General features: G+C 44.1%; 1 long non-coding RNA gene across 1 annotated transcript; it reads left to right on the plus strand.

Annotated features, from left to right (window-relative positions):
* The first annotated feature begins 3,598 nt into the window (after positions 1–3,598).
* LOC102902224 lies at positions 3,599–7,402 on the plus strand. Its single transcript, XR_002736020.2, has 7 exons — positions 3,599–3,718; positions 4,402–4,490; positions 4,992–5,123; positions 5,318–5,374; positions 5,775–5,906; positions 6,668–6,766; positions 7,201–7,402. It is a non-coding gene; the product is annotated as an uncharacterized LOC102902224 (long non-coding RNA).
* Positions 7,403–17,155: the final 9,753 nt, after the last annotated feature.

The raw sequence follows: 17,155 nt of genomic DNA on the forward strand, positions 1-17,155 counted from the left end.
TTAGGACACTTTCTAGAAAGATCAGCAGAAGGGCAGATCATTATTGACACGGATTATTAACATCACAATAAGGAGACAGATTACTAATTCTAGATACTACTGAGTAGAAAGGAACGTTTGGGGGTGCATGATTGATCCCTAAGTGGAAGCACATTTTGAGCTCCAGATATTGTGACTTAACCTGTCACAGTGGGTAAAGGCCAGGATCCAACAGAGTTGCCCTCAGAGGAGAGTTCTTATGCATCAGTATTGCTGAGGGAGCATAAGGCAGGCAGAGGGCAAAGTACAAGCTAGCGCACCCCACCGCCCCAGGTGGGATATGTGTGATATCTCTTGGACAGTCCCGACTACCCCAAAACAGGAAAGGACAAAAAAACAAGTGGTTAACTGATAAAAGTCTCCAACAGTTTACAAGAAAAAGGCAATCCCATCAATAGCCGAAAGCCCAGGAACCCCCTGCTATCTTAATGTTAATGCTTTGCTAGAGGGAAAAACAACCTTAGCTTGACAATAGATAGGCCTCCAGTAAGTCTTTAGCATATGAAACTCTCTTTGGAAACTTCCCTTTTGACTTTACCACTTCTGGCCCCAGAGTATATAATGAGCCACTCTTCACAAGCCCAGTGCAGCTCTTTCTGCCCACGGGTCCTGTCCCTGTGCTTTAATAAAATCACCTTTTTGCACCAAAGACGTCTTTAAGAGTGCTTTCTTGGCTTTCAGCTCCAAACCCCATGAACCCCTCATCACCCAAAAACCTTATCAGGTATAGTGTAAGCCCTGACGTTTTTGTTTTTGTTTTTGGTAATGCATGCTCCTGCCAACTTAAGCTTTGATTTGGAGAGAGGCGTTCTTTCAAACAGGGATCCACTTCCCAGACAACCATCTAGAATAAACACACTGCCAGCCATCTGGTGAAGAGTCATAACACCTCTGGCACTGACCCCTTTATTTTAGAGATCTTTGGCGATTTCCCTAACTGATACCTTGGGCCGCTTGTTTTTTCTCTTCCCATGCTTGAAATTCCTACTCTTGTGTTTTAAATTCACCGGCAAAGAGTGAGTCCCCCAGACCCTAGGCCCCCACCCTGTCCCCAATAAAAGCAGAACCCCAGGCCCCTGCTCTCTCTTTTCCCCCCACCCTTGACTTCACAATGTGACCACGGTGTGCTGTGTAATTTCCTGGTCTTGTAACAAATCTTTATTTTTTCAGAGTTTCCTGATGATGGCTTCCGAAGGGTGTCTTGCAATCATAATAACCACAAAAGTTGGTCCATCCCTAACATTGGTTTGGAAAGGGGAGACATCTGTGGGAAGCTCACAGGGGCCCAGCTGAGTGTCTCCAGACATTTCTAGCCAATTGCAATACTACTAGATGGGCTGAGACCATACAAACCCCTGGAACTTCGTGGCGATAGCAAGATTCACACCATGTAGGAGGGATTTGTCAGTATGAGGCCCAGAACAAAATACCTTTTCCAAGAGAGTAGGATTCTTGTGGGACTGCTGCGTAGGTTATAGCCTAAAACCAAAACTGTGGCCTAAAGGCACCTTATCATGTTGAAAAGGACCTGCTAGCCTAAATACGGACAGTAGAGGGAGCACTTTCTCAGGGGAGTGGTTATGGCTGGAAGTCCCCCTACAAGGACCTCAGAGCTGTAGGGGAATTCGAGAGTTATTCTAATACATAAGCATCACCATCACGGGGCTTTTGCTATTATTCAGGAAATACTGTTGGATATTGGTTATGGAAGGTGATGCCTTCGAGAATCAGTGTGTCAGCCTGTAGGAGGACAGGCTAACAGGAGAAAGAAGGAATTTGGGAGACAGATACCATCTGCATAAATGTTCACTGTTTCTCACAGGCACACATGTCACGGATAACTCGGAGATACTTCTTCCTCGTGGTGCATCCGGCTAGAATCGGGCAGAAGAACAACACCGCTTTCATTTTGTGAAGTGGGTTACAAGAGGTTACCATGGACTACAAGTCCAGAAAAAATCAACTTGTGATAAAAATTTCCCATGCAACCCAAAGTTTAATATGGAAAGTGTCTTGTGGAGTTGAAAATGTTATGTAATAAAATCAACTTCATTGCTCATATAAAATAACATAAAATAGAATTAATTAAAACAGAGGCAGATGAAGCTTTGGGGTGATGGTGAGTGGTCTGGAGCCAACGGCCAAGAAAGAATTCTTGAAGAAGTCTTTGGTGCCACAAGGTGATTTTGTTAAAGCAAAGGGACAGGACCCATGGGCAGGAAGAGCTGCACTGGGGTCCTGATGGGTAACTCATTATATATCCTCAGGGAGGGGCTCAGGGATAGAGTAAGTCTCCAAAGAATTTTGGAAGTGAGGCTTCCAGGACACTGAGGGGTTAGCTGTTGCTAAGAAAACACCACTTATCGCTGTTTAATAAAATCTCAGTCATGAGACACCTCAGATGCATCTCAGGGCAGGGGGCCGGGGGGTGGGGTGGTCGGGCATAAGTTTGGAGCATGATTGCCAGCGTATATCCTGGGGCAGTTGAGACAAAGGAAGTAGACTTACAGGATCTTCAAAGTTGGGACAATGCTAAGCCTAGGTTCTCTTTTGCCCCCAGCAAAGCGTCATCCTTGAGGCAGCTGAGCTCCTAGAGGGAGGTCACTCTGTCGGTCTCGAGGACTTGGCAATGGGCTATAGGCAGTAGGGAATTTAATTTGTCATTTACCTTAGTTTCCCACATCACCACGGCAAGCATTTAAACCCCTTTCCTTTGTTCTTGGGTAGCCAGGAGTGTCCGAGGAATATCAGACATATTCTACCTGGTCGGGGCTGGGGGGGGGGGGGGAGGGTAGGCCAGCCTGTATTTGGCCCTCAGCTGGCCCCAAGCTCCCTCATCAGAGGTTTCAGCAAAGCCTTTATTTATGAAAACTCATCATTTGCATGCAGCTTCTACTACATCAAGCCAGGATAGTGTGTGATGTGGGAAACAGAGGCAGAAAGAAATGGCAGATAAAATTCAATTTCCTTATAACCTGCAGCCCGTTGACAAATACTTGAAGCAGGCAGAGCATAACATTCCTCCAGGAACTCCCCACCGTCTTAATGTTGATGCTTTGCTAGGGGGAAAAACAACCTGAGCTGGACAGTAGCTGGGCCTCCAGGAGCCTGTGTCTTCTTTAGCGTATGAAAATCACTTTGGAAACTTCCTCTTGACTTTACCTCCCCCAACTCCAGTCTCTTCTCATGGTTCGGTCCTGGGGCAGCTCTTTCTGCCCGCGGGTCCTGTCCCCGTGCTTTGATAAAATCACCTTTTTTGCACCAAAGATATCTCAACAATTCTTTCTCGGCCGACAGCTCTGAAACCCCACCACTCCAACACCCCATCGGTGTGGGTCCCAGTCGTTGAAGATCTGGGCAAACACAGACTTCTGCCTAGTCCCGAAGAGGAGCACAGCAGTGGGGAGGAGCTGGTGTTGAGAACACGTGTGCCCTTTGATACAGTCTTTATGTGTGAGAAGTGGAGCTCGATTATTATCTTAGCTGAAGCACATCACAGATACTCATCTGGGAAGGTTGAGATAAGTCACAGGAAACAAATGGCCAACCCGGGACCCTGAGCAGAGTCTTCTTCATGCATCATACATCAGAGCAGGTCACTGTCTTTGAACGCTGTGAATTCGAGACCACGTCGCAGAAGGCACAACCACCCATTTGTGTGTGCTGAGGAGATGCATAGGTAGGAAGAAATCTTCTCATCTTTACCCCATGCTTTGTCTCCGAGAAGGCGTCTAGGTGGGAGGCATACAAGTGTCCGGACTATGGGGCATTCCATAAGTTGAGCTAGAGAAAATTTGTGAATGGAAAAATCTTCCTTGAAATCTTGCTGTGAGCGGGCAGTTGCTTTTGCTTCTGGAATATGAGCGGAAGGTAAATATCTGGCTTTCAGTCTTACAAGGTTTAGAGCCTCTGCTTTAGGATCAATAACTGTGTGCACACTGCCAAGGAGAGGCAGCTGGAACGCAGTCTAGATTATTCTGAGCTGACTGCTTGGGTAGGTATGGGAACCGGGATAGAAGGAAAACTCTGGGTTATGCCAGAGACACCAAATCCCCTGTCCCTGGATTTTGCTGAGGAACAAAGAAGATATTTAAAAGTGAAATGCTGAGGGGGCACCTGGGTGGCTCAGTCGATTGAGCGGCTGACTTTGGCTCAGGTCATCAATCTTGCAGTTTGTGGGTTTGAGCCCCGCGTGGAGATGGCCGCTGTCAGGGCGGGGCCTGCTTTGGATCCTCTGTCCCCTCCCCCCCCCCATTCCTCCCCCACTTGCTTTCTCTCTCTCTCTCTCTCTCTCAAAAATAAATAAACCTTTAAAAAAAGTGAATCCATGCTGAGAAGTGTTTTCTTTCCTGGTGCCAACAGAAACACAGGGACATTTGAGGCAGAGACAGCCCGGGACTACACGATAAACCTTCCTGAGAGTGAGAGTATAACCCAACCACACTGGCCAGGTACCTGGGTTTTGCCCTCGCAGCAGCAGAGTCTGCTACTCTTCCTGAAGGGGCAGCCCCAGGTCTTAGGGGTGAGTGGGCCCGAGATCAGAGTGCAGGCTGTGGGGAGGGGCAGGCTTCCTGACACAAGACTGGGGTTTCCTCGCAGTACCCCCATTCTCTAGATCATCGATGGTGGTCGTGAGCTGAACGGAACCATCCTGAACGACACAGACCTTACAGATTCAGGAAGTGGAAAGAAATGGTGGAAAGCTGTCCACCACTGGAATTTAAAAAAAAAAAAATTTCTACTTAGGTAGTAATTGTATGAATAAATACTTTCAGACTAACGTCAGTGTCCTGCATTGGACAAGGAAAAAGATTCGCTCTGTAGACTGTCACCTTCCTGGGACCTTCTCAGGCTTGGGGTCTCAGCGGTGGGAAGAAGTTAACAGGCACTGATCGGAGAGAGAATCTTCCTCCTGAGAAGCTGCCCCTCATAGGATGTCTCTTACCTTCCAGGTGGCTCAGATCCTGATTGGGCTGATAATACTGTGCCTGGGTGTGACAATCAGTCCTTTCCCCCTCTATGACTATGATTCTCAATTTTGCCTTACCACTGAAATACGCTATCACCTATGGGGACCCTTCTCTGTGAGTATTAGTGATTGTTCCAGTGTTTCAAATTTTTCAAGGGTCTTCAAGACCTTCATCCTTGTCTCTCAAAATCCCATGCACTGCTGTTTAGGTCCTAATCTTGGGCTGACTGGGTAGATAATACTGGCAGGGGAGTGGGGGAAATCAGGTGGATGGGACAAGCTCTGAGTGGGTTTTCTCTCTCTGGTCAGTTCTTCATATCTGGAGCGCTGTCCATTGCTGCCGGAAGGAAAGTAACCAAGGGTTTGGTAAGTGTTTCCTTGCGGAGGCTCGGATAGGTCTAGTGAAGTAAGGAGCTGTTCAGCTACGAGGCTAAGGCACCTGCAACTTGCTGGTTCTCTAGAGAAGGACCCTGGAAGTGGTTCCAGGGGGGTCCCTAGAAGTGCGTCCTTCCTGGCACTTAGGCAAGAATGATGGGCTCAGCTCTGTGCTCTGTGAGGTTCCACGTGCCCACGTGCTTGCTATACGAGAGCGCCTGAGGGAGTCAAAACCACGACTTTACCAGAAGTTCCTTTTTAAACTGGGGAAGATCATCAAGTAAACTCCCCGACTCAGCTCAGATGAGCTGAATGTCCCCGACTGGCACATCTAACCTGGGAAGAACATGAGAAAGGTTTGCAACAACTCTTCTCTCTTATTCTCCTTCAGATCCAAGGCAGCCTGGGAATGAATACAGTCAGTGCCACCGTAGCAGGCATTGGCATAATTGTGATAGTTTTTGAAGAAATAATCATGTATGACACAGTGATGTGGAAGTTTTCCTATGCAGTTGCATTTATAGTAAGTATATCCGGTCCCAGTCACGGAAACCTGTTAACTGGTTTTGTTTGAATTTTTCTCTTAATTCTCACCATGGAATTGGCAGCCGTTGCTTACTTAGATTCTGGACACTCTCCTGAAGGCTAAGGGACCTAGCCTTTTGCGTCTTGCTGGGAGTACTGAGCAAAAAAAAGTTAGCTTTTTAGTACCATTCGTGTCTGAAGGCCCCAATGCGTGGTTGGTGAGTGGAAAATTCTGCAAGAACTCAGTTTTCCCTGGGGCAATTTTCTCTTGATTTGAAAAGCCATCCGAAGAGAAAAAAGAAAAACTGGTGTTCCCCAGTGCTCCATGAACAACCACCTGATATGACTGGGGAGGGTGTGTTGGTATTTGAATTGCATGGTGCAACCAGAGTGAGGGAGAAGTTCAGAGGGTTAACTGTAGGGTGTCGTGTGTCATAAGGAACAATGGCAGACGGACCAAAGGAGACGTGTAAGGCCCAAAAGTCAACACTGGTCATGAAAGGTGGGTAGCAATCAGGCAAACAAACCACCAGAAATCAGTATGGACACGCCCAGACTTACCTGATATTCTAGACCCTGTAAGAATAGAATTCCAACAATCCATTTTCAAGTTGTTTGAATTGGGAGAAAATTCAGGAATCCCTCCTAAGGAAAGGGGTTCCTAGTGCCAGATGTGAAATTTTGCCAACAATTTTCTCTCTTACAATACCTGCTTTTCTGTCTTCTATAGCCTGTGGGGGTTTTCCATGTGTTTTCCAGGGCATGCTAACCGGACTGCTGCTCTTGTCTTTGGCGGAAGGCTGCATTGCTCTGGCTCTCTCCATATTTGTGTGCAGGGCGGCCTGTTCCGTCAACAAGGTGAGTGTTCTGGGTCTTTATGGGGTCTCTCTCTCTCCTTCTCTCTCTACTCTGCTTCGTTCTCTGTGTGTGTCCTCTATTCTTTTTGTGGGGAAGATTAGGAAGAGGGAAAGTGCTGTTCCATGTGTAAAGTCTTTATCTTCTTTGAAGGAAGTGACACAGGGGGAGACACAGGGAAATAGCCAACCACACTCAGCCAAAGAACTATCCCTAGACACTGAAGAGTCCTCTTTTTCTCGAATGAAGGTCACTTCTGGCATTGTTGAAGAGGTGTAGGGAAACGAAGGTTAAGGCAAGAATGGGGACCTAGACCTGCAAAGTATCAGGATTCAGAAGGAAGGTGCTCAGTGACCATACGGTTTCTAAAGCAAAGGAGATGACTTCTTTCTCCCTATTGTCGACTACAAGAATCTAATGTTCTGATTTTTCCACAGGTGGTGGTTTTCTTGCCAAATAATGACAACAGCCCCTCTCCTGACCATTTGTATGATGAGGTCGCATTTCAATAGATCCCTGTGGTGTGGCATTTCCAGTCAGTTTGACCTATCGAATCTCCCTCAGTTGGCTGTTTACCACATGGGACTAAGACTGAGAGTACAACACAGGATAATAAAGACTGCTTTTATTTGCTGATAAGGATTATTCTTTTGATTCCCCACCATAAGATCTACCAGCTTTTCAAGGAATCAGGAAACAGTGTCATTTTAAGGTCTCCAAATCTGTGTAAATGGAAATAAGTTGCTTGATTCAGATTTCCTTGTATCAGTCCATGTCGTGCCGAATCTTTCACCAGAGGAAAGAAGTCCATGTTGGTTACTTCTTATTCCAACCGCTCCACGTGTCCCTAGTTTTTTTTAGATTCTGCCCCTCTGGATGAAGATCCAGGACATTTCTACTGCCAATGAATTCTTAGCTAGCGTCAAACAGAATATAACCTATATTTTTCTTGCTATGTTCCTTGATGACACTCTCAGACAAGGGCAGTGTGGTATTCAGAAAAATCAGTCCTCAAAGCTCTTTAGATCCTGATTCCCAGAACCATTAAATATGTTACATGGCAAACGGGAGTCAAACATTGCAAAAAGAATTAAGAAGATTACTAATCCTGGATTGTCTTTCTGGCCCAATAGAATCACACAGGTTCTTAAAAGTAGATAAATTTTCTGGTTGTGGTCATGGAGAGTGATGTGACCATCAAAGAGTCACAGATGCAGTGTGAGAAGGGCCTGGCCCCCCACTGCTGGCTTCGCAGGGGCTCGAGCCAAGGACTGTGATTATATTGGGCCCAAGAGATAATTCAGGAGAATGTCCCTTTTTTTTTTTTTTTTAGAGAGAGAGAGAGGGCACAAGTGAGTGAGGGGCAGAGAGAGAGAGAGAGAGAGAGAGAATTCCATGGTGAACAGAGAGAGAGAAAGAGAGAGAGAGAAAAGCAGGGCTCACCTGAAGCAGGGCTCGAGCTCATCCCATGTGGTACTTGAACTCACAAGCCATTAGATCATGACCGGAGCCAAAGTCAGATGTTTAATGACCACCCAGGCACCCAGGAATCTACATATTTTAAAGCGAGATGTAAACAACCCTTTACTAAGCAATCCTTACTTGTCTTGTTTGAGGAGACACTGGTTTGTCTTCCAGTTAAACGATGGGCGATCCAGATGTACATTGTGGGGAAAATCCATGATGCTGGACCAATAATCTTAAGTGATCTTAAGGGGGAAAAAAGGTAAAATTGGACTCATAACTCACATCATTAAAAAAAGGCGATTCCACATGAATAATGGATTAATTTAGAAAAGAAAACCACTACAAAGTCTATAAGGCAGTGTAGAAGGATATATTATTATGTTGAGGCACAGAAAAATTTGTCAAACAAGATGCATAAAAGTTTCCCGAAGTATGTTTTATACAGTCCGTGAAAAATTAATTTTTCAATTCAAAAGAAATATAGAGTGAAAAATCAAGAAGTAACTTTCTAGAGTATAATTGTAACACACAAAACATCAACAGGATTAATGTGCAGAGTCTTTACAGATGGCCCCAAACCAATTTAAAAAGCAAACATAGAAAAGGGCAAAAAATATTAACAGGGACTTCATAGACGAGGACATGCAAATAAAAAAGAAACACAAGAAAATTCACCTCATCAGTCTTCAGAGAAATGTCAGTTAAGTCCATAGTGGGGCACAACTTCCCACTAACTAGGGAACCTGGTAACTCCAGCTGTTGGCGAACATGCAGACCAATGTGAATATTTGCTCTTATTTTGAAGGAGACATTTGATTTAAAAAAAGCACTTCGGAAAACCACTTTAAGTTTTCTCATAAAGTTGCATACTGCATTTCCTAAGAACCAGTTCTTGCACTCCTAGGTATAGACCCAAGAGTACACTTGTACTCATGTAGACTGGGAGTCAGGCACCGCAAGGTATCTTAAAGGAAGGATAGCAAACAATTGAAACAATGCAAACTTCCATCTATAGCATGTGGATTATATATATATATATATATATATATATATATATACACAAATAAAAATACAAATGAAAAATTTGTCAAACAAGATGTCAAAAAAATTTTATTCCTTTGTTTTTATATTTATGTATTTGAACAAATAAATAAATGGACACACACACACATGAGAGAGGAGAATATGTACACACTTAGGAACATTATAAAGCAGTGAAAATTAATGAACCACAACTCCATGTGGTAACCTCAGTAGGTCTATGATGGATGAAGCGAGGAAGGGGCCTTAAGTAGAACGAGGAGGGACACATCAGAGGAAGCAGAGTAATGGCGCATATGGTCTATCCTCACGGGGAGATGCCCAGACCACGGAGAGAGAGGATTCTGATTATTTTTGAAAATGATAATTAAGCCTACCCAATAATTCATGTTAGAGATTTCCTCATTATTTTTCTTTTCTTTTTAGTTTGTTTCATATCCTTCAGTTAATCCAGTTATGAGAATCTTTCTGTAAACCACCAGGCCATGATCTTTATGAGAATGTGCGTATTTGCAATGCCGGCTCCTTAAATGCCTCAACTCACATTTCATTGGCATAAAGCATACCAAAGGGGTTCTCTATTTCCTATGAAAAACTAGTGTTGTTTTATAAAGAATAGTGCATGAATAGATTCCCCCATAATAGATAGACTCGGGCATGAACTATAGTCAAACTACTTATGAATGGTGTGACTTTCAACAGTGGTTTTTTCTTTTAAGTTTATTTATTTATTTCGAGAGAGGGAGAGAAAGAGCAGGGGAGGGGCAAAGGGAGAGGGAGAGAGAGAGAATCCAAAGCAGGCTTCGCGCTAGTAGTGTGGAGCCCGACACGGGGCTCAAACTCACGCATTGTGAGACCGTGACCTAAGCCAAACCCCAAGAGTCATCCAACTCAGTGAACTGGCTGAGCCACCCAGGCACCCCTTACAGGAGTAGATCTTATCTTTGCTAGATCTGAATTCTCCCATCTATAGAACAGGGGTAACTATTGGGCGGTGTGGTATGGCTGGAGGGTTGCTTTCTCTTCCAAGGGTGTTTCCTTCCAGGGGGAGGGAGCTCCACCAGAGCAACATTTCTGGCCTTTTTCTTATCCATCACTTCCTACTTCCACAGAAAGGAGGAAGCAGTCTGTTACACCAGGGAGGAGGGACCTGGCATCATGTAGAGAGTTACTGCTCCCTATGGAAAAATGGGCTGCTGCCCGTGACGGTGTGCTAACCCTGTGTGGGGCCACCCCTGCCATGACTTTGGATGGTTGTGTCATTCTGAGACCCACTCTTGGGAAATCGAGCAGCCACCAGTTATAAACCACATCTACCATTGTCAGACCTTTTGATCTTCTTCCGTTTTACTTGATTATTTTTCAAGAGGGTAGAAAGATGATGAAGGAAGATAAATAATATTTATCCGGTATTTTTCAAATCTCAGTACTTGGTGCTTAAGTCCGGACCACTCAAAAGAGAACAAAACTACTATTTTGGGTAGAATAATGCACACAGATGGTAACCTCCTGCAGGGACGTTACCTTTTTGGAGGAATTACCTTTTTGCTACCCTGTAGAAGGGCCATGCAGGATTTCTTCTAAGATAGCCATTGAGAGTATAATATCACGGTCCCTTGGTGGCTAGTTATATCTATAAACTATAATAGAACCAATAAGGGATATCTGTAACTATTTCTGTATCTGTCTATGTATTCATGTATCTATCCATCTATCTATCAAGAGAGGAGAGAGAGATTTATTTCAAAGAACTGGCTCACACAATTATCAAGGCTCGCAAGTCCAAAACCTGCAGGGTAGCCCAGTAGTTTGGAGATCCAGCCCAGGGAAGAAAAGATGTTGCATTTTGAGTCCAAAGGCAGTCTGCTGCTTTCTCTTGGAAAGTCAGTCTTCTTTCTGCTAAGACTTTCAACTGCTTGGACAAGGCCCACCCACATTACGAAGGGTAATCTGTCTTACTCAAGTCCACCAACTTAAATGTGAATCTCCGCTAAAAAAATGCCTTCACAGAAACATCTAGAATAATGGTTTGACCAAATAATTGGGGACTGTGGCCCAACCAAGTGGACATAACATTAACCATCACAGTAAACACTCAGGAGGAATTTCTCAGTAAAGAAACTAGCTAAACATGCCAAAGAAGACAGTAGGCTATCGGCTGTTGCAGGAAGAAAAGTGTTCCCTAGTAGTCTTTCACACATAAAGGAGGAGAAAATTATTTTTTCCTGCAGCTCAGGAGAGTCTTCTGTGTTTTCTGAAGCACTCGTGAGCTTGTAATTCAAATGGGCAGTCTGGTCTGGGAAGGCATCCAAGAAGAACGTGCACTGAGAAGCAAACAGAATAGGGCAATCTACTGAATTTGAAACCCCCAGGCTTGTACAGAGGCTCAAAAGTCATACTCAAAGATTATAACTGGGGGCGCCTGGGTGGCTCAGTGCGTTGAGCGTCTAGCTCTTTATTTTGGCTCAGGTCATGATCCCAGGGTTGGGGGATTGAGCCCTGTGTCAGGCTCTGTGCTGAGCATGGAGACTGCTTGGGATTCTCTCTCTCTCTCTCTCTCTCTCTCTCTCTCTCTCTCTCTCTCTCTTTCTCTCTGCCCCCTTCTCCCTCTTGTGCACTCTCTTTCTCTCTAAAATAAGATTTAGAAAGAGATTACGTCTGTGCATTTCTAAAGAGTATACCACTTTTAGATAGGCTGATAGACATTTACTGTTTCCTGAGGTAATATGCAGGAGAAAGGTCAATGTTAAGCCTCTAAGGGAAGGCCTTCAGATGCAAACATCCTGCTAGCCTCTCTGTGTCAGAGAAGGAAGGCACAACTCAAGCGCCTGATAAAAGGCGCTTCTACAAAGGAGATGAATTGAGATACACACAAATTGCTACAGCATATGCCTCTGTGGACAGAGATGGGGGAAGGAAATGCTTCTCAAAACCTGGGGCATTCATGAGTTAAGAAAGGTGATGTCTTGGGGCGCCTCGGTGGCTCAGTTGGTTAAGCATCTGACTCTTAATTTCGGCTCAGGTCATGATCTCGTGGCTCGTGAGTTCGTGAGCCCCATGTCAGGCTCTGCACTGACATTGCAGGGGTTGCTTAAGATTCTCTCTTTCTTGCTCTCTCTGCTCCCCCCTCCCCGTTCTCTCTCAAAAATAAATAAAATTAGAAGAAAGAAAGAAAAAAGAAAGACAATGGCTTGAAAAACTCACAGTAGAAGCGTCAGGGACTTACTAGAGCCTTGAGCCAAATAGGAAACAGGGGTTTCAGTTTAGGAATTTGGCGAGGGTGCTTCTCCAGCAGAAACAAGTGATGTGGTCAGGAAGCCACCATCCAGGTAGGCAGGTTTCATGGGCTTAAATAATCCCTGGTTAGGAAATGGAAGCGTTTATTGTGGTATAAAATTAAAAATGGCCAGAGAGGCCCTGCCAAGACACAGAATGCAAAGACAATACAGATGTGGTGGGAGAATGAGAAATCACTGCATTAACCTGGGTCTTCCCTCACTTCCTGTTTTCATCCAGACTTCCTGCTGAAAAAAGAACAATTCCTGGAGGCGGAGCTAACCACTTTGGTCGTTGGATGGCATGAAGGGGACCGTATTAGACACTGAGCCTGGGTCAGGGAGAAGCATGCCAGACAAAATTTCAAATCCCCAAGGATGACAGCGGAGACAAGACCAGGAGTTCAAGGTAGCAAGGGTGAAATGGCAAAACCAAGGAATTCATAGTGGGAGAAACAAGAGGCACAGATGCGAGCAATGCCCCGGTGCGTTCTTACGCTCGTGCAGTGCAGTGATGTGTGAGCCTGTAGGCATGACTTCAGATGCTTGGACTCCCGCAGAGGACGAAGGGCCACCATCTGGGAAGGGGTGGTCGGCCATCAATATCTCCTTTCATATCTTCTCCAATGGCAAATCCAAGAGCGACTTCTAACTAAGCCCATACTGTATTTTTTTTTTCAGTTTATTGAAGTGAAAGTCACATAACATAAACATTTCTCCCCCATTTCTCCCCTCCCTCAGGCCCTGACAATCACCAGTCCACACGCTGTCTATGTGGGTTTACCCATTCTGCATATTTCATATGCATGGAATCATACAACATGTCTGGCTTCTTACACTTAGCATAATGTTTCAGCTCATACGTATTTTAATAGGAATTTAAATAAAGCAGAGAATAAGGCAAAATAGAGAGCTAGTATCAGGCCTGATAGGATATTGGCTAATACTCACTGAGCTTTTAGCATATGTCTGGCTTTGTAGATGTATAAAGCACCTTGCAGACAAAATGTACTTTGTAGACAAAAATCTCATTTTTCCTCAAAACAGCCTTCTGGTACAGGTCTACTATTGTCCTCTTTCAGAGACCATGGAGATAATAAGTAATTTTGCAAGATCACAGGCTAACGGCACTAGCATCTGATTCCAGGGCTCATTCTTTTAAAAGTCATTCTTCACTTCAGTGGGTGTACCTTTAATTGCAGAACTTAAGAGAAAGTCAGGCTTGAATAAAAGTGGAGGAAGGAAAATGAGATTAGTTACAGGAGAGCACTCTTTGCTTCCAGATAGCCTTTGCATATTCAACTGGCCCATTCTCATCTCTACATGTATCTAATGTGTAGAGATACATTATCAGTTTTTTATATTCTCATAAGGCAGGTGACGGGTCCTTTTTCTCTCAGAGCAAATCGTTCCTGAGATCAATATGTACCTGTGCCTGTTATTTGTTTCCTGTAATAGGATCAGAGTCAGAGTGACTGGGTTTATATCCAGCCCACACTTAAGCCAGGGCCCTAGGAGACGATGGACTAGAAGCACATTCCACACTGAGGCAGGCTGTCTACAGTCAACCTCGTTCACTGACAACATAGGGAACGGTCATGACACTGACCCTACGGAGTTCCATTATTCTTGTAGACCAAGGACGTCTGCATGTTTTCCATTCCTCCCTTTTTGGAACTGTCGTTTCCCACCCTTGACTATACACGAATTAGAGGAGGGGGTGATGGAAAATAAACGGATTTGTTGTTGGTGTTGCTGTTTTTTAATTCAGAGGTCTCTGACTGTGAGGAATAACAGCCGGAACAGATGAAGCAGACTACATACACCCAAATGTTCCGGTTCTCAGGATGAGTACGTTGACTGGGTGGAGTTGTTTCCTTTGATGAGAAGAGTGAGTATGTTTTGAGATGGGAAAATGCCAGTGGGTAATTTTGCCAGCAGAATTACAAATGGTGGAGAAAACTCGCTCTTGCTCAGAGTCTATTTTGCGGCCCATTCTAGACACAGAGTTAACTACATTTTAGCATCCTCTGCAGGCAGTTCTATACTAAGACCTCATTCTGGAACATTACTGACAGGTCTGGAGCATGGACTCCCATGGTGACCTCCTCTGTTGTGCCTTCCTTACAGTTTACTGCACATACGTATAGGGTTCTAAGGAATGGTGAAGGCCAAACGGATGAGGTCAGGGTCACTGGGTCACAACCTGGGGAAGAGCTGCTTCTGGCTAGGGGTGCTCAATGTGAATTATTGTGTGCCTGAGAAATGAATTTCTATTATGTGTAAGGAGTTAGACTTCCATATGTCTGTTTCAGGGTCTACCCTCATCACACCATTTTCTACTTCCTGCATACCATGTGTAAGGCACTTAACTTCTCTAGATTTCTTGTTCCTAACTGGTAAAAGCATTGTTTATAGGCACTGTCGTCAGATAAGAGTTGTGAGGATTGATTCATTTAATAGATTTGAACTCCTTAGGACAAATCTTGGTCCTCAGTATTATTCATTATTTCTTAAGGAAACCCCGTTTGATTTCCAGAATGCTCGGTCTTCAGAAATACCCCTTTGTCTTTGTTTTGTTTTGACTTTTTTCCTCTAGTAATTTTCATTTTGAAAACATTTCCCATTTAATTTTTTTTAAATTTTTTTTAACGTTTATTTATTTTTGAGACAGAGAGAGACAGAGCATGAACAGGGGAGGGTCAGAGAGAGGGAGACACAGAATCTGAAACAGGCTTCAGGCTCTGAGCGGTCAGCACAGAGCCCGACGCGGGGCTTGAACTCACGGACCGCGAAATCATGACCTGAGCCAAAGTCGGCCGCTTAACTGACTGAGCCACCCAGGCGCCCCAACGTTTCCCATTTTAGATAGATAGCTGTAACTGGGACTTCTGATTAATGGTTTGTTTTACTCTTAATTGAGTTGTTGTTGTATCTTTCAAACTCTATAAACGATCAAGGCTGCAAGAAGGCCTGGTTCAAGGGACAGTCCAAAGATAGAAGATATCTAAGAAGATTAGTATGCCCTGTTTACTTGGTTGTGAAATATTCTGTAGCTGATGGATGGCATGATTTGCTCACGAGAATTAAACAATCTTATATATACATCTGACACTCACAATCAGATTAGGCCCTAAAAGGGGAACCTTCCAGCGTACCCCATCTGCACTAAGGAACACAGAAGATTTAAAAGTAGCATTTGTCATCTCTTGGTTGCAGGACCGGGGAAAGAATCAAGCTAATTTCCACTTCTCGCTCTCTTAGAGAGTCAATAACATGCTTGGTGGAGACCCACCCTGAGTGAGTAGTCCTGGGGCAGAGATAGCTCCTCCCTGTTGTCTGGATATTTGGAGAAGAGCTGTTTTCCTCTAGCAGGAGATGAGTTTAGGGAACTAAAGCGAGGTGTGATAAGATCTCACCCTCTAGATCGGGGGAGTGGATGGGTTGTGTGTAACCTGATATAACCTAATCTCCATTACGGAAAGCTAGAAACACAGGACTGAGCAATCGGGGTCTAGTAATATGAGGAAGACTTGGAGCCTGAATCCAAACTTTTTGAAGCTACCCAACCAGATGGTAATGGTGTCTCGCCTGCCAGGAAAGAGCATGTTCTTAGTTTTACAAGTGATAAGGGGTGATTTCTGAATTTCTGTAAAGAGAGCACTGATTCTCATGAGAGTAAAGGCAGCTAGAAAAGTTGTCTGAAGAACTGTCTTCATCTTAGCCATCTATCTATCTTCCGGCTTCTGCTATCTGGAGGAATAGTCCTCTGGCCTGTGAATAATGTCTTAAAAACAGAACAAAACTCTTTATTGAGGTACAACTGGTGTATAAAACACCATCATTGTTTTAAGACTACTACCATGCGAAAAGTTTTGACTTATATACACAACCATGAACCATCATCACAATGAAGATAATGAACAGAAACATCACTCCCCCCAAATTTTCTGGCCCTCCTCACCCCCATCCCCATTACCATAAATTATTGATCTGCTTTCTGTTGCTATTTTATATAAATGGAATCATACAGCATGTAGTTTTTCTGTCTTCTTTCACTTGGTGTAATTATATTGAGATTCATCCATGTTGCATTGTCTACGGACGGTTCATTCCTTTTTATTGCTTGGTGGTAGCATTCCTCTGTTTGGATACGTTACAATCTGTGTATTCCCTTGTTAACAGACACTTGGAGTGTTTCCGGTTGAAAGCTATTACGAATAAAGCTGCTATGAACATTTGTGTACATATGCCTTTGTGTTAACATATACTTTTATTTCTCTTGGGTATTTACCCAAGAGTGGAATATCTGGGTCATCGGTACGTGTTCAGGTTTTTAAGAAACTGCCAAAATGTTTTCCAGTGTGATCATTTCACATTCCCACCAGCTGCGTATGAAGGTTTCTATTCTCCACATTCTTGCCAATACTTGTTATGATCAGTCTTTTTCATTTTAGCCATTCTGATAGGAGTATAAAAGAATCTCATGGTCTTAATTCGCATTTCTTAACAACCAGTGATCTTGAGTACCTTGTCACGTGCTTATCTGTAATTGCTACATCTTCTCTGGTGAAGTGAAGATTCAGCAGATCCAATTATTTTTCACATG

Source organism: Felis catus, chromosome D1, assembly GCF_018350175.1.
Source record: "Felis catus isolate Fca126 chromosome D1, F.catus_Fca126_mat1.0, whole genome shotgun sequence".
NCBI lineage: Eukaryota > Metazoa > Chordata > Mammalia > Carnivora > Felidae > Felis > Felis catus.